Genomic DNA, 17,493 nt, shown 5'->3' on the forward strand with positions numbered 1-17,493 from the left:
GGCAAAAAAATAAAAGGGGTGCAACACGAGGACTTCCCAGGGGGCCACCCATCCTAGTACTACTCTCGCCCAGGCACGCTTAACTGCGGAGTTCTGATGGGATCCGGTGCATTAGTGCTGGTATGATCGCACCTATGACTTGCCCATCGAAACTCCCTTTTATGACAAAGCAGCAGACCTCGACGGCCCGAGACATTCGCGCCGCCGGGGCCGTTCTGGCGTAGGATTCAACGCGCTGGTCCCGCTATGCGGCATGGCACCGCCAGTCTCCGGACTCAGTTTATTTTCGGGGGAAAAAAATTATCCGAAGAAGAAAAGCCAAAAGCCGAAAAATTAAAAATAAATATTATCAAAAAATAAAAAAGCGGGCAAAAAATAAAAGGGGTGCAACACGAGGACTTCCCAGGGGGTCACCCATCCTAGTAGTACTCTCGCCCAAGCACGCTTAACTGCGGAGTTCTGATGGGATCCAGTGCATTAGTGCTGGTATGATCGCACCCATGACATGCCCTTCGAAACTCCCTTTTATGACAAAGCAGCAGACCTCGACGGCCCGAGACATTCGCGCCGCCGGGGCCGTTCTGGCATAGGATTCAACGCGCGGGTCCCGCTATGCGGCATGGCACCGCCAGTCTCCGGACTCAGTTTATTTTCGGGGGAAAAAAATTATCCGAAGAGGAAAAGCCAAAAGCCGAAAAATTAAAAATAAATATTATCAAAAAATAAAAAAGCGGGCAAAAAATAAAAGGGGTGCAACACGAGGACTTCCCAGGGGGCCACCCATCCTAGTACTATTCTCGCCCAAGCACGCTTAACTGCGGAGTTCTGATGGGATCCGGTGCATTAGTGCTGGTATGATCGCACCCATGACTTGCCCATCGAAACTCCCTTTTATGACAAAGCAGCAGACCTCGACGGCCCGAGACATTCGCGCCGCTGGGGCCGTTCTGGCGTAGTATTCAACGCGCTGGTCCCGCTATGCGGCATGGCACCGCCAGTCTCCGGACTCAGTTTATTTTCGAGGAAAAAAAATTATCCGAAGAGGAAAAGCCAAAAGTCGAAAAATTAAAAATAAATATTATGAAAAAATAAAAAAGCGGGCAAAAAATAAATAGGGTGCAACACGAGGACTTCCGAGGGGGTCACCCATCCTAGTACTACTCTCGCCCAAGCCCGCTTAACTGCGGAGTTCTGATGGGATCCGGTGCATTAGTGCTGGTATGATCGCACCCATGACATTCCCTTCGAAACTCCCTTTTATGACAAAGCAGCAGACCTCGACGGCCCGAGACATTCGCGCCGCCGGGGCCGTTCTGGCGTAGGATTCAACGCGCTGCTCCCGCTATGCGGCATGGCACCGCCAGTCTCCGGACTCAGTTTATTTTCGGGGGAAAAAAATTATCCGAAGAGGAAAAGCCAAAAGCCGAAAAATTAAAAATAAATATTATCAAAAAATAAAAAAGCGGGCAAAAAAATAAAAGGGGTGCAACACGAGGACTTCCCAGGGGGCCACCCATCCTAGTACTACTCTCGCCCAAGCACGCTTAACTGCGGAGTTCTGATGGGATCCGGTGCATTAGTGCTGGTATGATCGCACCTATGACTTGCCCATCGAAACTCCCTTTTATGACAAAGCAGCAGACCTCGACGGCCCGAGACATTCGCGCCGCCGGGGCCGTTCTGGCGTAGGATTCAACGCGCTGGTCCCGCTATGCGGCATGGCACCGCCAGTCTCCGGACTCAGTTTATTTTCGGGGGAAAAAAATTATCCGAAGAAGAAAAGCCAAAAGCCGAAAATTTAAAAATAAATATTATCAAAAAATAAAAAAGCGGGCAAAAAATAAAAGGGGTGCAACACGAGGACTTCCCAGGGGGTCACCCATCCTAGTAGTACTCTCGCCCAAGCACGCTTAACTGCGGAGTTCTGATGGGATCCAGTGCATTAGTGCTGGTATGATCGCACCCATGACATGCCGTTCGAAACTCCCTTTTATGACAAAGCAGCAGACCTCGACGGCCCGAGACATTCGCGCCGCCGGGGCCGTTCTGGCATAGGATTCAACGCGCGGGTCCCGCTATGCGGCATGGCACCGCCAGTCTCCGGACTCAGTTTATTTTCGGGGGAAAAAAATTATCCGAAGAGGAAAAGCCAAAAGCCGAAAAATTAAAAATAAATATTATCAAAAAATAAAAAAGCGGGCAAAAAATAAAAGGGGTGCAACACGAGGACTTCCCAGGGGGCCACCCATCCTAGTACTACTCTCGCCCAAGCACGCTTAACTGCGGAGTTCTGATGGGATCCGGTGCATTAGTGCTGGTATGATCGCACCTATGACTTGCCCATCGAAACTCCCTTTTATGATAAAGCAGCAGACCTCGACGGCCCGAGACATTCGCGCCGCCGGGGCCGTTCTGGCGTAGGATTCAACGCGCTGGTCCCGCTATGCGGCATGGCACCGCCAGTCTCCGGACGCAGTTTATTTTCGGGGGAAAAAAATTATCCGAAGAGGAAAAGCCAAAAGCCGAAAAATTAAAAATAAATATTATGAAAAAATAAAAAAGCGGGCAAAAAATAAAAGGGGTGCAATACGAGGACTTCCCGGGGGTCACCCATCCTAGTACTAATCTCGCCCAAGCACGCTTAACTGCGGAGTTCTGATGGGATCCGGTGCATTAGTGCTGGTATGATCGCACCCATGACATGCCCATCGAAACTCCCTTTTATGACAAAGCAGCAGACCTCAACGGCCCGAGACATTCGCGCCGCCGGGGCCGTTCTGGCGTAGGATTCAACGCGCTGGTCCCGCTATGCGGCATGGCACCGCCAGTCTCCGGACTCAGTTTATTTTCGGGGGAAAAAAATTATCCGAAGAGGAAAAGCCAAAAGCCGAAAAATTAAAAATAAATATTATCAAAAAATAAAAAAGCGGGCAAAAAATAAAAGAGGTGCAACACGAGGACTTCCCAGGGGGTCACCCATCCTAGTACTACTCTCGCCCAAGCATGCTTAACTGCGGAGTTCTGATGGGATCCGGGGCATTAGTGCTGGTATGATCGCAACCATGACATGCCCTTCGAAACTCCCCTTTATGACAAAGCAGCAGACCTCGACGGCCCGAGACATTCGCGCCGCCGGGGCCGTTCTGGCGTAGGATTCAACGCGCTGGTCCCGCTATGCGGCATGGCACCGCCAGTCTCCGGACTCAGTTTATTTTCGGGGGAAAAAATTATCCGAAGAAGAAAAGCCAAAAGCCGAAAAATTATAAATAAATATTATCAAAAAATAAAAAAGCGGGCAAAAAATAAAAGGGGTGCAACACGAGGACTTCCCAAGGGGTCACCCATCCTAGTACTACTCTCGCCCAAGCACGCTTAACTGCGGAGTTCTGATGGGATCCGGTGCATTAGTGCTGGTATGATCGCATGCATGACATGCCCTTCGAAACTACCTTTTATGACAAAGCAGCAGACCTCGACGGCCCGAGACATTCGCGCCGCCGGTGCCGTTCTGGCGTAGGATTCAACGCGCTGGTCCCGCTATGCGGCATGGCACCGCCAGTCTCCGGACTCAGTTTATTTTCGAGGAAAAAAAATTATCCGAAGAGGAAAAGCCAAAAGTCGAAAAATTAAAAATAAATATTATGAAAAAATAAAAAAGCGGGCAAAAAATAAATAGGGTGCAACACGAGGACTTCCGAGGGGGTCACCCATCCTAGTACTACTCTCGCCCAAGCCCGCTTAACTGCGGAGTTCTGATGGGATCCGGTGCATTAGTGCTGGTATGATCGCACCCATGACATGCCCTTCGAAACTCCCTTTTATGACAAAGCAGCAGACCTCGACGGCCCGAGACATTCGCGCCGCCGGGGCCGTTCTGGCGTAGGATTCAACGCGCTGCTCCCGCTATGCGGCATGGCACCGCCAGTCTCCGGACTCAGTTTATTTTCGGGGGAAAAAAATTATCCGAAGAGGAAAAGCCAAAAGCCGAAAAATTAAAAATAAATATTATCAAAAAATAAAAAAGCGGGCAAAAAAATAAAAGGGGTGCAACACGAGGACTTCCCAGGGGGCCACCCATCCTAGTACTACTCTCGCCCAAGCACGCTTAACTGCGGATTTCTGATGGGATCCGGTGCATTAGTGCTGGTATGATCGCACCTATGACTTGCCCATCGAAACTCCCTTTTATGACAAAGCAGCAGACCTCGACGGCCCGAGACATTCGCGCCGCCGGGGCCGTTCTGGCGTAGGATTCAACGCGCTGGTCCCGCTATGCGGCATGGCACCGCCAGTCTCCGGACTCAGTTTATTTTCGGGGGAAAAAAATTATCCGAAGAAGAAAAGCCAAAAGCCGAAAAATTAAAAATAAATATTATCAAAAAATAAAAAAGCGGGCAAAAAATAAAAGGGGTGCAACACGAGGACTTCCCAGGGGGTCACCCATCCTAGTAGTACTCTCGCCCAAGCACGCTTAACTGCGGAGTTCTGATGGGATCCAGTGCATTAGTGCTGGTATGATCGCACCCATGACATGCCCTTCGAAACTCCCTTTTATGACAAAGCAGCAGACCTCGACGGCCCGAGACATTCGCGCCGCCGGGGCCGTTCTGGCATAGGATTCAACGCGCGGGTCCCGCTATGCGGCATGGCACCGCCAGTCTCCGGACTCAGTTTATTTTCGGGGGAAAAAAATTATCCGAAGAGGAAAAGCCAAAAGCCGAAAAATTAAAAATAAATATTATCAAAAAATAAAAAAGCGGGCAAAAAATAAAAGGGGTGCAACACGAGGACTTCCCAGGGGGCCACCCATCCTAGTACTACTCTCGCCCAAGCACGCTTAACTGCGGAGTTCTGATGGGATCCGGTGCATTAGTGCTGGTATGATCGCACCCATGACTTGCCCATCGAAACTCCCTTTTATGACAAAGCAGCAGACCTCGACGGCCCGAGACATTCGCGCCGCCGGGGCCGTTCTGGCGTAGGATTCAACGCGCTGCTCCCGCTATGCGGCATGGCACCGCCAGTCTCCGGACTCAGTTTATTTTCGGGGGAAAAAAATTATCCGAAGAAGAAAAGCCAAAAGCCGAAAAATTAAAAATAAATATTATCAAAAAATAAAAAAGCGGGCAAAAAATAAAAGGGGTGCAACACGAGGACTTCCCAGGGGGTCACCCATCCTAGTAGTACTCTCGCCCAAGCACGCTTAACTGCGGAGTTCTGATGGGATCCAGTGCATTAGTGCTGGTATGATCGCACCCATGACATGCCCTTCGAAACTCCCTTTTATGACAAAGCAGCAGACCTCGACGGCCCGAGACATTCGCGCCGCCGGGGCCGTTCTGGCATAGGATTCAACGCGCGGGTCCCGCTATGCGGCATGGCACCGCCAGTCTCCGGACTCAGTTTATTTTCGGGGGAAAAAAATTATCCGAAGAGGAAAAGCCAAAAGCCGAAAAATTAAAAATAAATATTATCAAAAAATAAAAAAGCGGGCAAAAAAATAAAAGGGGTGCAACACGAGGACTTCCCAGGGGGCCACCCATCCTAGTACTACTCTCGCCCAAGCACGCTTAACTGCGGAGTTCTGATGGGATCCGGTGCATTGGTGCTGGTATGATCGCACCTATGACTTGCCCATCGAAACTCCCTTTTATGACAAAGCAGCAGACCTCGACGGCCCGAGACATTCGCGCCGCCGGGGCCGTTCTGGCGTAGGATTCAACGCGCTGGTCCCGCTATGCGGCATGGCACCGCCAGTCTCCGGACTCAGTTTATTTTCGGGGGAAAAAAATTATCCGAAGAAGAAAAGCCAAAAGCCGAAAAATTAAAAATAAATATTATCAAAAAATAAAAAAGCGGGCAAAAAATAAAAGGGGTGCAACACGAGGACTTCCCAGGGGGTCACCCATCCTAGTAGTACTCTCGCCCAAGCACGCTTAACTGCGGAGTTCTGATGGGATCCAGTGCATTAGTGCTGGTATGATCGCACCCATGACATGCCCTTCGAAACTCCCTTTTATGACAAAGCAGCAGACCTCGACGGCCCGAGACATTCGCGCCGCCGGGGCCGTTCTGGCATAGGATTCAACGCGCGGGTCCCGCTATGCGGCATGGCACCGCCAGTCTCCGGACTCAGTTTATTTTCGGGGGAAAAAAATTATCCGAAGAGGAAAAGCCAAAAGCCGAAAAATTAAAAATAAATATTATCAAAAAATAAAAAAGCGGGCAAAAAATAAAAGGGGTGCAACACGAGGACTTCCCAGGGGGCCACCCATCCTAGTACTACTCTCGCCCAAGCACGCTTAACTGCGGAGTTCTGATGGGATCCGGTGCATTAGTGCTGGTATGATCGCACCCATGACTTGCCCATCGAAACTCCCTTTTATGACAAAGCAGCAGACCTCGACGGCCCGAGACATTCGCGCCGCTGGGGCCGTTCTGGCGTAGTATTCAACGCGCTGGTCCCGCTATGCGGCATGGCACCGCCAGTCTCCGGACTCAGTTTATTTTCGAGGAAAAAAAATTATCCGAAGAGGAAAAGCCAAAAGTCGAAAAATTAAAAATAAATATTATGAAAAAATAAAAAAGCGGGCAAAAAATAAATAGGGTGCAACACGAGGACTTCCGAGGGGGTCACCCATCCTAGTACTACTCTCGCCCAAGCCCGCTTAACTGCGGAGTTCTGATGGGATCCGGTGCATTAGTGCTGGTATGATCGCACCCATGACATGCCCTTCGAAACTCCCTTTTATGACAAAGCAGCAGACCTCGACGGCCCGAGACATTCGCGCCGCCGGGGCCGTTCTGGCGTAGGATTCAACGCGCTGCTCCCGCTATGCGGCATGGCACCGCCAGTCTCCAGACTCAGTTTATTTTCAGGGGAAAAAAATTATCCGAAGAGGAAAAGCCAAAAGCCGAAAAATTAAAAATAAATATTATCAAAAAATAAAAAAGCGGGCAAAAAAATAAAAGGGGTGCAACACGAGGACTTCCCAGGGGGCCACCCATCCTAGTACTACTCTCGCCCAAGCACGCTTAACTGCGGAGTTCTGATGGGATCCGGTGCATTAGTGCTGGTATGATCGCACCTATGACTTGCCCATCGAAACTCCCTTTTATGACAAAGCAGCAGACCTCGACGGCCCGAGACATTCGCGCCGCCGGGGCCGTTCTGGCGTAGGATTCAACGCGCTGGTCCCGCTATGCGGCATGGCACCGCCAGTCTCCGGACTCAGTTTATTTTCGGGGGAAAAAAATTATCCGAAGAGGAAAAGCCAAAAGCCGAAAAATTAAAAATAAATATAATGAAAAAATAAAAAAGCGGGCAAAAAATAAAAGGGGTGCAACACGAGGACTTCCCAGGGGGCCACCCATCCTAGTACTACTCTCGCCCAAGCACGCTTAACTGCGGAGTTCTGATGGGATCCGGTGCATTAGTGCTGGTATGATCGCACCTATGACTTGCCCATCGAAACTCCCTTTTATGACAAAGCAGCAGACCTCGACGGCCCGAGACATTCGCGCCGCCGGGGCCGTTCTGGCGTAGGATTCAACGCGCTGGTCCCGCTATGCGGCATGGCACCGCCAGTCTCCGGACGCAGTTTATTTTCGGGGGAAAAAAATTATCCGAAGAGGAAAAGCCAAAAGCCGAAAAATTAAAAATAAATATTATGAAAAAATAAAAAAGCAGGCAAAAAATAAAAGGGGTGCAATACGAGGACTTCCCGGGGGTCACCCATCCTAGTACTAATCTCGCCCAAGCACGCTTAACTGCGGAGTTCTGATGGGATCCGGTGCATTAGTGCTGGTATGATCGCACCCATGACATGCCCATCGAAACTCCCTTTTATGACAAAGCAGCAGACCTCAACGGCCCGAGACATTCGCGCCGCCGGGGCCGTTCTGGCGTAGGATTCAACGCGCTGGTCCCGCTATGCGGCATGGCACCGCCAGTCTCCGGACTCAGTTTATTTTCGGGGGAAAAAAATTATCCGAAGAGGAAAAGCCAAAAGCCGAAAAATTAAAAATAAATATTATCAAAAAATAAAAAAGCGGGCAAAAAATAAAAGAGGTGCAACACGAGGACTTCCCAGGGGGTCACCCATCCTAGTACTACTCTCGCCCAAGCATGCTTAACTGCGGAGTTCTGATGGGATCCGGGGCATTAGTGCTGGTATGATCGCAACCATGACATGCCCTTCGAAACTCCCCTTTATGACAAAGCAGCAGACCTCGACGGCCCGAGACATTCGCGCCGCCGGGGCCGTTCTGGCGTAGGATTCAACGCGCTGGTCCCGCTATGCGGCATGGCACCGCCAGTCTCCGGACTCAGTTTATTTTCGGGGGAAAAAATTATCTGAAGAAGAAAAGCCAAAAGCCGAAAAATTATAAATAAATATTATCAAAAAATAAAAAAGCGGGCAAAAAATAAAAGGGGTGCAACACGAGGACTTCCCAAGGGGTCACCCATCCTAGTACTACTCTCGCCCAAGCACGCTTAACTGCGGAGTTCTGATGGGATCCGGTGCATTAGTGCTGGTATGATCGCATGCATGACATGCCCTTCGAAACTACCTTTTATGACAAAGCAGCAGACCTCGACGGCCCGAGACATTCGCGCCGCCGGGGCCGTTCTGGCGTAGGATTCAACGCGCTGGTCCCGCTATGCGGCATGGCACCGCCAGTCTCCGGACTCAGTTTATTTTCGAGGAAAAAAAATTATCCGAAGAGGAAAAGCCAAAAGTCGAAAAATTAAAAATAAATATTATGAAAAAATAAAAAAGCGGGCAAAAAATAAATAGGGTGCAACACGAGGACTTCCGAGGGGGTCACCCATCCTAGTACTACTCTCGCCCAAGCCCGCTTAACTGCGGAGTTCTGATGGGATCCGGTGCATTAGTGCTGGTATGATCGCGCCCATGACATGCCCTTCGAAACTCCCTTTTATGACAAAGCAGCAGACCTCGACGGCCCGAGACATTCGCGCCGCCGGGGCCGTTCTGGCGTAGGATTCAACGCGCTGCTCCCGCTATGCGGCATGGCACCGCCAGTCTCCGGACTCAGTTTATTTTCGGGGGAAAAAAATTATCCGAAGAGGAAAAGCCAAAAGCCGAAAAATTAAAAATAAATATTATCAAAAAATAAAAAAGCGGGCAAAAAAATAAAAGGGGTGCAACACGAGGACTTCCCAGGGGGCCACCCATCCTAGTACTACTCTCGCCCAAGCACGCTTAACTGCGGATTTCTGATGGGATCCGGTGCATTAGTGCTGGTATGATCGCACCTATGACTTGCCCATCGAAACTCCCTTTTATGACAAAGCAGCAGACCTCGACGGCCCGAGACATTCGCGCCGCCGGGGCCGTTCTGGCGTAGGATTCAACGCGCTGGTCCCGCTATGCGGCATGGCACCGCCAGTCTCCGGACTCAGTTTATTTTCGGGGGAAAAAAATTATCCGAAGAAGAAAAGCCAAAAGCCGAAAAATTAAAAATAAATATTATCAAAAAATAAAAAAGCGGGCAAAAAATAAAAGGGGTGCAACACGAGGACTTCCCAGGGGGTCACCCATCCTAGTAGTACTCTCGCCCAAGCACGCTTAACTGCGGAGTTCTGATGGGATCCAGTGCATTAGTGCTGGTATGATCGCACCCATGACATGCCCTTCGAAACTCCCTTTTATGACAAAGCAGCAGACCTCGACGGCCCGAGACATTCGCGCCGCCGGGGCCGTTCTGGCATAGGATTCAACGCGCGGGTCCCGCTATGCGGCATGGCACCGCCAGTCTCCGGACTCAGTTTATTTTCGGGGGAAAAAAATTATCCGAAGAGGAAAAGCCAAAAGCCGAAAAATTAAAAATAAATATTATCAAAAAATAAAAAAGCGGGCAAAAAATAAAAGGGGTGCAACACGAGGACTTCCCAGGGGGCCACCCATCCTAGTACTACTCTCGCCCAAGCACGCTTAACTGCGGAATTCTGATGGGATCCGGTGCATTAGTGCTGGTATGATCGCACCCATGACTTGCCCATCGAAACTCCCTTTTATGACAAAGCAGCAGACCTCGACGGCCCGAGACATTCGCGCCGCCGGGGCCGTTCTGGCGTAGGATTCAACGCGCTGCTCCCGCTATGCGGCATGGCACCGCCAGTCTCCGGACTCAGTTTATTTTCGGGGGAAAAAAATTATCCGAAGAGGAAAAGCCAAAAGCCGAAAAATTAAAAATAAATATTATCAAAAAATAAAAAAGCGGGCAAAAAAATAAAAGGGGTGCAACACGAGGACTTCCCAGGGGGCCACCCATCCTAGTACTACTCTCGCCCAAGCACGCTTAACTGCGGAGTTCTGATGGGATCCGGTGCATTGGTGCTGGTATGATCGCACCTATGACTTGCCCATCGAAACTCCCTTTTATGACAAAGCAGCAGACCTCGACGGCCCGAGACATTCGCGCCGCCGGGGCCGTTCTGGCGTAGGATTCAACGCGCTGGTCCCGCTATGCGGCATGGCACCGCCAGTCTCCGGACTCAGTTTATTTTCGGGGGAAAAAAATTATCCGAAGAAGAAAAGCCAAAAGCCGAAAAATTAAAAATAAATATTATCAAAAAATAAAAAAGCGGGCAAAAAATAAAAGGGGTGCAACACGAGGACTTCCCAGGGGGTCACCCATCCTAGTAGTACTCTCGCCCAAGCACGCTTAACTGCGGAGTTCTGATGGGATCCAGTGCATTTGTGCTGGTATGATCGCACCCATGACATGCCCTTCGAAACTCCCTTTTATGACAAAGCAGCAGACCTCGACGGCCCGAGACATTCGCGCCGCCGGGGCCGTTCTGGCATAGGATTCAACGCGCGGGTCCCGCTATGCGGCATGGCACCGCCAGTCTCCGGACTCAGTTTATTTTCGGGGGAAAAAAATTATCCGAAGAGGAAAAGCCAAAAGCCGAAAAATTAAAAATAAATATTATCAAAAAATAAAAAAGCGGGCAAAAAATAAAAGGGGTGCAACACGAGGACTTCCCAAGGGGCCACCCATCCTAGTACTACTCTCGCCCAAGCACGCTTAACTGCGGAGTTCTGATGGGATCCGGTGCATTAGTGCTGGTATGATCGCACCCATGACTTGCCCATCGAAACTCCCTTTTATGACAAAGCAGCAGACCTCGACGGCCCGAGACATTCGCGCCGCTGGGGCCGTTCTGGCGTAGTATTCAACGCGCTGGTCCCGCTATGCGGCATGGCACCGCCAGTCTCCGGACTCAGTTTATTTTCGAGGAAAAAAAATTATCCGAAGAGGAAAAGCCAAAAGTCGAAAAATTAAAAATAAATATTATGAAAAAATAAAAAAGCGGGCAAAAAATAAATAGGGTGCAACACGAGGACTTCCGAGGGGGTCACCCATCCTAGTACTACTCTCGCCCAAGCCCGCTTAACTGCGGAGTTCTGATGGGATCCGGTGCATTAGTGCTGGTATGATCGCACCCATGACATGCCCTTCGAAACTCCCTTTTATGACAAAGCAGCAGACCTCGACGGCCCGAGACATTCGCGCCGCCGGGGCCGTTCTGGCGTAGGATTCAACGCGCTGCTCCCGCTATGCGGCATGGCACCGCCAGTCTCCGGACTCAGTTTATTTTCGGGGGAAAAAAATTATCCGAAGAGGAAAAGCCAAAAGCCGAAAAATTAAAAATAAATATTATCAAAAAATAAAAAAGCGGGCAAAAAAATAAAAGGGGTGCAACACGAGGACTTCCCAGGGGGCCACCCATCCTAGTACTACTCTCGCCCAAGCACGCTTAACTGCGGAGTTCTGATGGGATCCGGTGCATTAGTGCTGGTATGATCGCACCTATGACTTGCCCATCGAAACTCCCTTTTATGACAAAGCAGCAGACCTCGACGGCCCGAGACATTCGCGCCGCCGGGGCCGTTCTGGCGTAGGATTCAACGCGCTGGTCCCGCTATGCGGCATGGCACCGCCAGTCTCCGGACTCAGTTTATTTTCGGGGGAAAAAAATTATCCGAAGAAGAAAAGCCAAAAGCCGAAAAATTAAAAATAAATATTATCAAAAAATAAAAAAGCGGGCAAAAAATAAAAGGGGTGCAACACGAGGACTTCCCAGGGGGTCACCCATCCTAGTAGTACTCTCGCCCAAGCACGCTTAACTGCGGAGTTCTGATGGGATCCAGTGCATTAGTGCTGGTATGATCGCACCCATGACATGCCCTTCGAAACTCCCTTTTATGACAAAGCAGCAGACCTCGACGGCCCGAGACATTCGCGCCGCCGGGGCCGTTCTGGCATAGGATTCAACGCGCGGGTCCCGCTATGCGGCATGGCACCGCCAGTCTCCGGACTCAGTTTATTTTCGGGGGAAAAAAATTATCCGAAGAGGAAAAGCCAAAAGCCGAAAAATTAAAAATAAATATTATCAAAAAATAAAAAAGCGGGCAAAAAATAAAAGGGGTGCAACACGAGGACTTCCCAGGGGGCCACCCATCCTAGTACTATTCTCGCCCAAGCACGCTTAACTGCGGAGTTCTGATGGGATCCGGTGCATTAGTGCTGGTATGATCGCACCCATGACTTGCCCATCGAAACTCCCTTTTATGACAAAGCAGCAGACCTCGACGGCCCGAGACATTCGCGCCGCTGGGGCCGTTCTGGCGTAGTATTCAACGCGCTGGTCCCGCTATGCGGCATGGCACCGCCAGTCTCCGGACTCAGTTTATTTTCGAGGAAAAAAAATTATCCGAAGAGGAAAAGCCAAAAGTCGAAAAATTAAAAATAAATATTATGAAAAAATAAAAAAGCGGGCAAAAAATAAATAGGGTGCAACACGAGGACTTCCGAGGGGGTCACCCATCCTAGTACTACTCTCGCCCAAGCCCGCTTAACTGCGGAGTTCTGATGGGATCCGGTGCATTAGTGCTGGTATGATCGCACCCATGACATGCCCTTCGAAACTCCCTTTTATGACAAAGCAGCAGACCTCGACGGCCCGAGACATTCGCGCCGCCGGGGCCGTTCTGGCGTAGGATTCAACGCGCTGCTCCCGCTATGCGGCATGGCACCGCCAGTCTCCGGACTCAGTTTATTTTCGGGGGAAAAAAATTATCCGAAGAGGAAAAGCCAAAAGCCGAAAAATTAAAAATAAATATTATCAAAAAATAAAAAAGCGGGCAAAAAAATAAAAGGGGTGCAACACGAGGACTTCCCAGGGGGCCACCCATCCTAGTACTACTCTCGCCCAAGCACGCTTAACTGCGGAGTTCTGATGGGATCCGGTGCATTAGTGCTGGTATGATCGCACCTATGACTTGCCCATCGAAACTCCCTTTTATGACAAAGCAGCAGACCTCGACGGCCCGAGACATTCGCGTCGCCGGGGCCGTTCTGGCGTAGGATTCAACGCGCTGGTCCCGCTATGCGGCATGGCACCGCCAGTCTCCGGACTCAGTTTATTTTCGGGGGAAAAAAATTATCCGAAGAAGAAAAGCCAAAAGCCGAAAAATTAAAAATAAATATTATCAAAAAATAAAAAAGCGGGCAAAAAATAAAAGGGGTGCAACACGAGGACTTCCCAGGGGGTCACCCATCCTAGTAGTACTCTCGCCCAAGCACGCTTAACTGCGGAGTTCTGATGGGATCCAGTGCATTAGTGCTGGTATGATCGCACCCATGACATGCCCTTCAAAACTCCCTTTTATGACAAAGCAGCAGACCTCGACGGCCCGAGACATTCGCGCCGCCGGGGCCGTTCTGGCATAGGATTCAACGCGCGGGTCCCGCTATGCGGCATGGCACCGCCAGTCTCCGGACTCAGTTTATTTTCGGGGGAAAAAAATTATCCGAAGAGGAAAAGCCAAAAGCCGAAAAATTAAAAATAAATATTATCAAAAAATAAAAAAGCGGGCAAAAAATAAAAGGGGTGCAACACGAGGACTTCCCAGGGGGCCACCCATCCTAGTACTACTCTCGCCCAAGCACGCTTAACTGCGGAGTTCTGATGGGATCCGGTGCATTAGTGCTGGTATGATCGCACCCATGACTTGCCCATCGAAACTCCCTTTTATGACAAAGCAGCAGACCTCGACGGCCCGAGACATTCGCGCCGCTGGGGCCGTTCTGGCGTAGTATTCAACGCGCTGGTCCCGCTATGCGGCATGGCACCGCCAGTCTCCGGACTCAGTTTATTTTCGCGGGAAAAAAATTATCCGAAGAGGAAAAGCCAAAAGCCGAAAAATTAAAAATAAATATAATGAAAAAATAAAAAAGCGGGCAAAAAATAAAAGGGGTGCAACACGAGGACTTCCCAGGGGGCCACCCATCCTAGTACTACTCTCGCCCAAGCACGCTTAACTGCGGAGTTCTGATGGGATCCGGTGCATTAGTGCTGGTATGATCGCACCTATGACTTGCCCATCGAAACTCCCTTTTATGACAAAGCAGCAGACCTCGACGGCCCGAGACATTCGCGCCGCCGGGGCCGTTCTGGCGTAGGATTCAACGCGCTGGTCCCGCTATGCGGCATGGCACCGCCAGTCTCCGGACGCAGTTTATTTTCGGGGGAAAAAAATTATCCGAAGAGGAAAAGCCAAAAGCCGAAAAATTAAAAATAAATATTATGAAAAAATAAAAAAGCGGGCAAAAAATAAAAGGGGTGCAATACGAGGACTTCCCGGGGGTCACCCATCCTAGTACTAATCTCGCCCAAGCACGCTTAACTGCGGAGTTCTGATGGGATCCGGTGCATTAGTGCTGGTATGATCGCACCCATGACATGCCCATCAAAACTCCCTTTTATGACAAAGCAGCAGACCTCAACGGCCCGAGACATTCGCGCCGCCGGGGCCGTTCTGGCGTAGGATTCAACGCGCTGGTCCCGCTATGCGGCATGGCACCGCCAGTCTCCGGACTCAGTTTATTTTCGGGGGAAAAAAATTATCCGAAGAGGAAAAGCCAAAAGCCGAAAAATTAAAAATAAATATTATCAAAAAATAAAAAAGCGGGCAAAAAATAAAAGAGGTGCAACACGAGGACTTCCCAGGGGGTCACCCATCCTAGTACTACTCTCGCCCAAGCATGCTTAACTGCGGAGTTCTGATGGGATCCGGGGCATTAGTGCTGGTATGATCGCAACCATGACATGCCCTTCGAAACTCCCCTTTATGACAAAGCAGCAGACCTCGACGGCCCGAGACATTCGCGCCGCCGGGGCCGTTCTGGTGTAGGATTCAACGCGCTGGTCCCGCTATGCGGCATGGCACCGCCAGTCTCCGGACTCAGTTTATTTTCGGGGGAAAAAATTATCCGAAGAAGAAAAGCCAAAAGCCGAAAAATTATAAATAAATATTATCAAAAAATAAAAAAGCGGGCAAAAAATAAAAGGGGTGCAACACGAGGACTTCCCAGGGGGTCACCCATCCTAGTACTACTCTCGCCCAAGCACGCTTAACTGCGGAGTTCTGATGGGATCCGGTGCATTAGTGCTGGTATGATCGCATGCATGACATGCCCTTCGAAACTACCTTTTATGACAAAGCAGCAGACCTCGACGGCCCGAGACATTCGCGCCGCCGGGGCCGTTCTGGCGTAGGATTCAACGCGCTGGTCCCGCTATGCGGCATGGCACCGCCAGTCTCCGGACTCAGTTTATTTTCGAGGAAAAAAAATTATCCGAAGAGGAAAAGCCAAAAGTCGAAAAATTAAAAATAAATATTATGAAAAAATAAAAAAGCGGGCAAAAAATAAATAGGGTGCAACACGAGGACTTCCGAGGGGGTCACCCATCCTAGTACTACTCTCGCCCAAGCCCGCTTAACTTCGGAGTTCTGATGGGATCCGGTGCATTAGTGCTGGTATGATCGCACCCATGACATGCCCTTCGAAACTCCCTTTTATGACAAAGCAGCAGACCTCGACGGCCCGAGACATTCGCGCCGCCGGGGCCGTTCTGGCGTAGGATTCAACGCGCTGCTCCCACTATGCGGCATGGCACCGCCAGTCTCCGGACTCAGTTTATTTTCGGAGAAAAAAAATTATCCGAAGAGGAAAAGCCAAAAGCCGAAAAATTAAAAATAAATATTATCAAAAAATAAAAAAGCGGGCAAAAAAATAAAAGGGGTGCAACACGAGGACTTCCCAGGGGGCCACCCATCCTAGTACTACTCTCGCCCAAGCACGCTTAACTGCGGAGTTCTGATGGGATCCGGTGCATTAGTGCTGGTATGATCGCACCTATGACTTGCCCATCGAAACTCCCTTTTATGACAAAGCAGCAGACCTCGACGGCCCGAGACATTCGCGCCGCCGGGGCCGTTCTGGCGTAGGATTCAACGCGCTGGTCCCGCTATGCGGCATGGCACCGCCAGTCTCCGGACTCAGTTTATTTTCGGGGGAAAAAAATTATCCGAAGAAGAAAAGCCAAAAGCCGAAAAATTAAAAATAAATATTATCAAAAAATAAAAAAGCGGGCAAAAAATAAAAGGGGTGCAACACGAGGACTTCCCAGGGGGTCACCCATCCTAGTAGTACTCTCGCCCAAGCACGCTTAACTGCGGAGTTCTGATGGGATCCAGTGCATTAGTGCTGGTATGATCGCACCCATGACATGCCCTTCGAAACTCCCTTTTATGACAAAGCAGCAGACCTCGACGGCCCGAGACATTCGCGCCGCCGGGGCCGTTCTGGCATAGGATTCAACGCGCGGGTCCCGCTATGCGGCATGGCACCGCCAGTCTCCGGACTCAGTTTATTTTCGGGGGAAAAAAATTATCCGAAGAGGAAAAGCCAAAAGCCGAAAAATTAAAAATAAATATTATCAAAAAATAAAAAAGCGGGCAAAAAATAAAAGGGGTGCAACACGAGGACTTCCCAAGGGGCCACCCATCCTAGTACTACTCTCGCCCAAGCACGCTTAACTGCGGAGTTCTGATGGGATCCGGTGCATTAGTGCTGGTATGATCGCACCCATGACTTGCCCATCGAAACTCCCTTTTATGACAAAGCAGCAGACCTCGACGGCCCGAGACATTCGCGCCGCTGGGGCCGTTCTGGCGTAGTATTCAACGCGCTGGTCCCGCTATGCGGCATGGCACCGCCAGTCTCCGGACTCAGTTTATTTTCGAGGAAAAAAAATTATCCGAAGAGGAAAAGCCAAAAGTCGAAAAATTAAAAATAAATATTATGAAAAAATAAAAAAGCGGGCAAAAAATAAATAGGGTGCAACACGAGGACTTCCGAGGGGGTCACCCATCCTAGTACTACTCTCGCCCAAGCCCGCTTAACTGCGGAGTTCTGATGGGATCCGGTGCATTAGTGCTGGTATGATCGCACCCATGACATGCCCTTCGAAACTCCCTTTTATGACAAAGCAGCAGACCTCGACGGCCCGAGACATTCGCGCCGCCGGGGCCGTTCTGGCGTAGGATTCAACGCGCTGCTCCCGCTATGCGGCATGGCACCGCCAGTCTCCGGACTCAGTTTATTTTC

The 17,493-nt window shown here is 50.1% G+C and overlaps 48 non-coding genes across 48 annotated transcripts; all 48 read right to left on the reverse strand.

The window, feature by feature from the left end:
- Positions 1 to 15: 15 nt before the first annotated feature.
- LOC149767757 (5S ribosomal RNA) lies at positions 16 to 134 on the reverse strand. The gene has a single exon (XR_016404797.1). It is a non-coding gene; the product is annotated as a 5S ribosomal RNA (ribosomal RNA).
- Positions 135 to 381: 247 nt separating this feature from the next.
- Positions 382 to 500, reverse strand: LOC149767758 (5S ribosomal RNA). The gene has a single exon (XR_016406416.1). It is a non-coding gene; the product is annotated as a 5S ribosomal RNA (ribosomal RNA).
- A 247-nt stretch (positions 501 to 747) lies between these two features.
- Positions 748 to 866, reverse strand: LOC149767759 (5S ribosomal RNA). Its single transcript, XR_016402620.1, has one exon. It is a non-coding gene; the product is annotated as a 5S ribosomal RNA (ribosomal RNA).
- A 247-nt stretch (positions 867 to 1,113) lies between these two features.
- On the reverse strand, positions 1,114 to 1,232 carry LOC149767760 (5S ribosomal RNA). The gene has a single exon (XR_016406371.1). It is a non-coding gene; the product is annotated as a 5S ribosomal RNA (ribosomal RNA).
- A 248-nt stretch (positions 1,233 to 1,480) lies between these two features.
- LOC149767761 (5S ribosomal RNA) lies at positions 1,481 to 1,599 on the reverse strand. The gene has a single exon (XR_016404489.1). It is a non-coding gene; the product is annotated as a 5S ribosomal RNA (ribosomal RNA).
- A 247-nt stretch (positions 1,600 to 1,846) lies between these two features.
- Positions 1,847 to 1,965, reverse strand: LOC149767762 (5S ribosomal RNA). Its single transcript, XR_016406417.1, has one exon. It is a non-coding gene; the product is annotated as a 5S ribosomal RNA (ribosomal RNA).
- A 247-nt stretch (positions 1,966 to 2,212) lies between these two features.
- Positions 2,213 to 2,331, reverse strand: LOC149767763 (5S ribosomal RNA). Its single transcript, XR_016404490.1, has one exon. It is a non-coding gene; the product is annotated as a 5S ribosomal RNA (ribosomal RNA).
- Positions 2,332 to 2,578: 247 nt separating this feature from the next.
- Positions 2,579 to 2,696, reverse strand: LOC149767764 (5S ribosomal RNA). The gene has a single exon (XR_016404728.1). It is a non-coding gene; the product is annotated as a 5S ribosomal RNA (ribosomal RNA).
- A 247-nt stretch (positions 2,697 to 2,943) lies between these two features.
- On the reverse strand, positions 2,944 to 3,062 carry LOC149767765 (5S ribosomal RNA). Its single transcript, XR_016408439.1, has one exon. It is a non-coding gene; the product is annotated as a 5S ribosomal RNA (ribosomal RNA).
- A 246-nt stretch (positions 3,063 to 3,308) lies between these two features.
- Positions 3,309 to 3,427, reverse strand: LOC149767766 (5S ribosomal RNA). Its single transcript, XR_016405637.1, has one exon. It is a non-coding gene; the product is annotated as a 5S ribosomal RNA (ribosomal RNA).
- Positions 3,428 to 3,674: 247 nt separating this feature from the next.
- Positions 3,675 to 3,793, reverse strand: LOC149767767 (5S ribosomal RNA). Its single transcript, XR_016406372.1, has one exon. It is a non-coding gene; the product is annotated as a 5S ribosomal RNA (ribosomal RNA).
- Positions 3,794 to 4,041: 248 nt separating this feature from the next.
- On the reverse strand, positions 4,042 to 4,160 carry LOC149767768 (5S ribosomal RNA). The gene has a single exon (XR_016407841.1). It is a non-coding gene; the product is annotated as a 5S ribosomal RNA (ribosomal RNA).
- A 247-nt stretch (positions 4,161 to 4,407) lies between these two features.
- On the reverse strand, positions 4,408 to 4,526 carry LOC149767769 (5S ribosomal RNA). Its single transcript, XR_016406418.1, has one exon. It is a non-coding gene; the product is annotated as a 5S ribosomal RNA (ribosomal RNA).
- Positions 4,527 to 4,773: 247 nt separating this feature from the next.
- LOC149767770 (5S ribosomal RNA) lies at positions 4,774 to 4,892 on the reverse strand. The gene has a single exon (XR_016401296.1). It is a non-coding gene; the product is annotated as a 5S ribosomal RNA (ribosomal RNA).
- Positions 4,893 to 5,139: 247 nt separating this feature from the next.
- Positions 5,140 to 5,258, reverse strand: LOC149767771 (5S ribosomal RNA). Its single transcript, XR_016406419.1, has one exon. It is a non-coding gene; the product is annotated as a 5S ribosomal RNA (ribosomal RNA).
- Positions 5,259 to 5,506: 248 nt separating this feature from the next.
- On the reverse strand, positions 5,507 to 5,625 carry LOC149767772 (5S ribosomal RNA). Its single transcript, XR_016406883.1, has one exon. It is a non-coding gene; the product is annotated as a 5S ribosomal RNA (ribosomal RNA).
- Positions 5,626 to 5,872: 247 nt separating this feature from the next.
- On the reverse strand, positions 5,873 to 5,991 carry LOC149767773 (5S ribosomal RNA). The gene has a single exon (XR_016406421.1). It is a non-coding gene; the product is annotated as a 5S ribosomal RNA (ribosomal RNA).
- Positions 5,992 to 6,238: 247 nt separating this feature from the next.
- LOC149767774 (5S ribosomal RNA) lies at positions 6,239 to 6,357 on the reverse strand. The gene has a single exon (XR_016401297.1). It is a non-coding gene; the product is annotated as a 5S ribosomal RNA (ribosomal RNA).
- Positions 6,358 to 6,604: 247 nt separating this feature from the next.
- On the reverse strand, positions 6,605 to 6,723 carry LOC149767775 (5S ribosomal RNA). Its single transcript, XR_016406373.1, has one exon. It is a non-coding gene; the product is annotated as a 5S ribosomal RNA (ribosomal RNA).
- Positions 6,724 to 6,971: 248 nt separating this feature from the next.
- LOC149767776 (5S ribosomal RNA) lies at positions 6,972 to 7,090 on the reverse strand. Its single transcript, XR_016404491.1, has one exon. It is a non-coding gene; the product is annotated as a 5S ribosomal RNA (ribosomal RNA).
- Positions 7,091 to 7,337: 247 nt separating this feature from the next.
- LOC149767777 (5S ribosomal RNA) lies at positions 7,338 to 7,456 on the reverse strand. Its single transcript, XR_016404492.1, has one exon. It is a non-coding gene; the product is annotated as a 5S ribosomal RNA (ribosomal RNA).
- Positions 7,457 to 7,703: 247 nt separating this feature from the next.
- LOC149767778 (5S ribosomal RNA) lies at positions 7,704 to 7,821 on the reverse strand. Its single transcript, XR_016404729.1, has one exon. It is a non-coding gene; the product is annotated as a 5S ribosomal RNA (ribosomal RNA).
- A 247-nt stretch (positions 7,822 to 8,068) lies between these two features.
- LOC149767779 (5S ribosomal RNA) lies at positions 8,069 to 8,187 on the reverse strand. The gene has a single exon (XR_016408440.1). It is a non-coding gene; the product is annotated as a 5S ribosomal RNA (ribosomal RNA).
- A 246-nt stretch (positions 8,188 to 8,433) lies between these two features.
- On the reverse strand, positions 8,434 to 8,552 carry LOC149767780 (5S ribosomal RNA). Its single transcript, XR_016405638.1, has one exon. It is a non-coding gene; the product is annotated as a 5S ribosomal RNA (ribosomal RNA).
- A 247-nt stretch (positions 8,553 to 8,799) lies between these two features.
- On the reverse strand, positions 8,800 to 8,918 carry LOC149767781 (5S ribosomal RNA). Its single transcript, XR_016408299.1, has one exon. It is a non-coding gene; the product is annotated as a 5S ribosomal RNA (ribosomal RNA).
- Positions 8,919 to 9,166: 248 nt separating this feature from the next.
- Positions 9,167 to 9,285, reverse strand: LOC149767782 (5S ribosomal RNA). The gene has a single exon (XR_016407842.1). It is a non-coding gene; the product is annotated as a 5S ribosomal RNA (ribosomal RNA).
- Positions 9,286 to 9,532: 247 nt separating this feature from the next.
- On the reverse strand, positions 9,533 to 9,651 carry LOC149767783 (5S ribosomal RNA). The gene has a single exon (XR_016406422.1). It is a non-coding gene; the product is annotated as a 5S ribosomal RNA (ribosomal RNA).
- A 247-nt stretch (positions 9,652 to 9,898) lies between these two features.
- LOC149767784 (5S ribosomal RNA) lies at positions 9,899 to 10,017 on the reverse strand. The gene has a single exon (XR_016404924.1). It is a non-coding gene; the product is annotated as a 5S ribosomal RNA (ribosomal RNA).
- A 248-nt stretch (positions 10,018 to 10,265) lies between these two features.
- On the reverse strand, positions 10,266 to 10,384 carry LOC149767785 (5S ribosomal RNA). Its single transcript, XR_016406884.1, has one exon. It is a non-coding gene; the product is annotated as a 5S ribosomal RNA (ribosomal RNA).
- Positions 10,385 to 10,631: 247 nt separating this feature from the next.
- LOC148713822 (5S ribosomal RNA) lies at positions 10,632 to 10,750 on the reverse strand. Its single transcript, XR_015986116.2, has one exon. It is a non-coding gene; the product is annotated as a 5S ribosomal RNA (ribosomal RNA).
- A 247-nt stretch (positions 10,751 to 10,997) lies between these two features.
- Positions 10,998 to 11,116, reverse strand: LOC148713823 (5S ribosomal RNA). The gene has a single exon (XR_015979833.2). It is a non-coding gene; the product is annotated as a 5S ribosomal RNA (ribosomal RNA).
- Positions 11,117 to 11,363: 247 nt separating this feature from the next.
- Positions 11,364 to 11,482, reverse strand: LOC148713824 (5S ribosomal RNA). Its single transcript, XR_015986179.2, has one exon. It is a non-coding gene; the product is annotated as a 5S ribosomal RNA (ribosomal RNA).
- Positions 11,483 to 11,730: 248 nt separating this feature from the next.
- Positions 11,731 to 11,849, reverse strand: LOC148713825 (5S ribosomal RNA). The gene has a single exon (XR_015985012.2). It is a non-coding gene; the product is annotated as a 5S ribosomal RNA (ribosomal RNA).
- A 247-nt stretch (positions 11,850 to 12,096) lies between these two features.
- LOC148713826 (5S ribosomal RNA) lies at positions 12,097 to 12,215 on the reverse strand. The gene has a single exon (XR_015985013.2). It is a non-coding gene; the product is annotated as a 5S ribosomal RNA (ribosomal RNA).
- A 247-nt stretch (positions 12,216 to 12,462) lies between these two features.
- LOC148713827 (5S ribosomal RNA) lies at positions 12,463 to 12,581 on the reverse strand. The gene has a single exon (XR_015986053.2). It is a non-coding gene; the product is annotated as a 5S ribosomal RNA (ribosomal RNA).
- Positions 12,582 to 12,828: 247 nt separating this feature from the next.
- On the reverse strand, positions 12,829 to 12,947 carry LOC148713828 (5S ribosomal RNA). The gene has a single exon (XR_015977993.2). It is a non-coding gene; the product is annotated as a 5S ribosomal RNA (ribosomal RNA).
- Positions 12,948 to 13,195: 248 nt separating this feature from the next.
- LOC148713829 (5S ribosomal RNA) lies at positions 13,196 to 13,314 on the reverse strand. Its single transcript, XR_015980369.2, has one exon. It is a non-coding gene; the product is annotated as a 5S ribosomal RNA (ribosomal RNA).
- A 247-nt stretch (positions 13,315 to 13,561) lies between these two features.
- LOC148713830 (5S ribosomal RNA) lies at positions 13,562 to 13,680 on the reverse strand. The gene has a single exon (XR_015983297.2). It is a non-coding gene; the product is annotated as a 5S ribosomal RNA (ribosomal RNA).
- A 247-nt stretch (positions 13,681 to 13,927) lies between these two features.
- On the reverse strand, positions 13,928 to 14,046 carry LOC148713831 (5S ribosomal RNA). The gene has a single exon (XR_015980370.2). It is a non-coding gene; the product is annotated as a 5S ribosomal RNA (ribosomal RNA).
- A 247-nt stretch (positions 14,047 to 14,293) lies between these two features.
- Positions 14,294 to 14,412, reverse strand: LOC148713832 (5S ribosomal RNA). Its single transcript, XR_015983298.2, has one exon. It is a non-coding gene; the product is annotated as a 5S ribosomal RNA (ribosomal RNA).
- A 247-nt stretch (positions 14,413 to 14,659) lies between these two features.
- LOC148713833 (5S ribosomal RNA) lies at positions 14,660 to 14,777 on the reverse strand. The gene has a single exon (XR_015981151.2). It is a non-coding gene; the product is annotated as a 5S ribosomal RNA (ribosomal RNA).
- A 247-nt stretch (positions 14,778 to 15,024) lies between these two features.
- LOC148713834 (5S ribosomal RNA) lies at positions 15,025 to 15,143 on the reverse strand. The gene has a single exon (XR_015980421.2). It is a non-coding gene; the product is annotated as a 5S ribosomal RNA (ribosomal RNA).
- A 246-nt stretch (positions 15,144 to 15,389) lies between these two features.
- On the reverse strand, positions 15,390 to 15,508 carry LOC148713835 (5S ribosomal RNA). The gene has a single exon (XR_015983299.2). It is a non-coding gene; the product is annotated as a 5S ribosomal RNA (ribosomal RNA).
- A 247-nt stretch (positions 15,509 to 15,755) lies between these two features.
- On the reverse strand, positions 15,756 to 15,874 carry LOC148713836 (5S ribosomal RNA). The gene has a single exon (XR_015983300.2). It is a non-coding gene; the product is annotated as a 5S ribosomal RNA (ribosomal RNA).
- Positions 15,875 to 16,122: 248 nt separating this feature from the next.
- On the reverse strand, positions 16,123 to 16,241 carry LOC148713837 (5S ribosomal RNA). Its single transcript, XR_015981152.2, has one exon. It is a non-coding gene; the product is annotated as a 5S ribosomal RNA (ribosomal RNA).
- A 247-nt stretch (positions 16,242 to 16,488) lies between these two features.
- On the reverse strand, positions 16,489 to 16,607 carry LOC148713838 (5S ribosomal RNA). Its single transcript, XR_015980371.2, has one exon. It is a non-coding gene; the product is annotated as a 5S ribosomal RNA (ribosomal RNA).
- Positions 16,608 to 16,854: 247 nt separating this feature from the next.
- LOC148713839 (5S ribosomal RNA) lies at positions 16,855 to 16,973 on the reverse strand. Its single transcript, XR_015983301.2, has one exon. It is a non-coding gene; the product is annotated as a 5S ribosomal RNA (ribosomal RNA).
- A 247-nt stretch (positions 16,974 to 17,220) lies between these two features.
- Positions 17,221 to 17,339, reverse strand: LOC148713840 (5S ribosomal RNA). Its single transcript, XR_015980372.2, has one exon. It is a non-coding gene; the product is annotated as a 5S ribosomal RNA (ribosomal RNA).
- Positions 17,340 to 17,493: the final 154 nt, after the last annotated feature.

The sequence above is a fragment of the Phoenix dactylifera genome, chromosome 4 (assembly GCF_051530095.1).
Source record: "Phoenix dactylifera cultivar Ajwa chromosome 4, Ajwa_hap1_PhDact_Kaust_v1.1, whole genome shotgun sequence".
Taxonomy (NCBI): domain Eukaryota; kingdom Viridiplantae; phylum Streptophyta; class Magnoliopsida; order Arecales; family Arecaceae; genus Phoenix; species Phoenix dactylifera.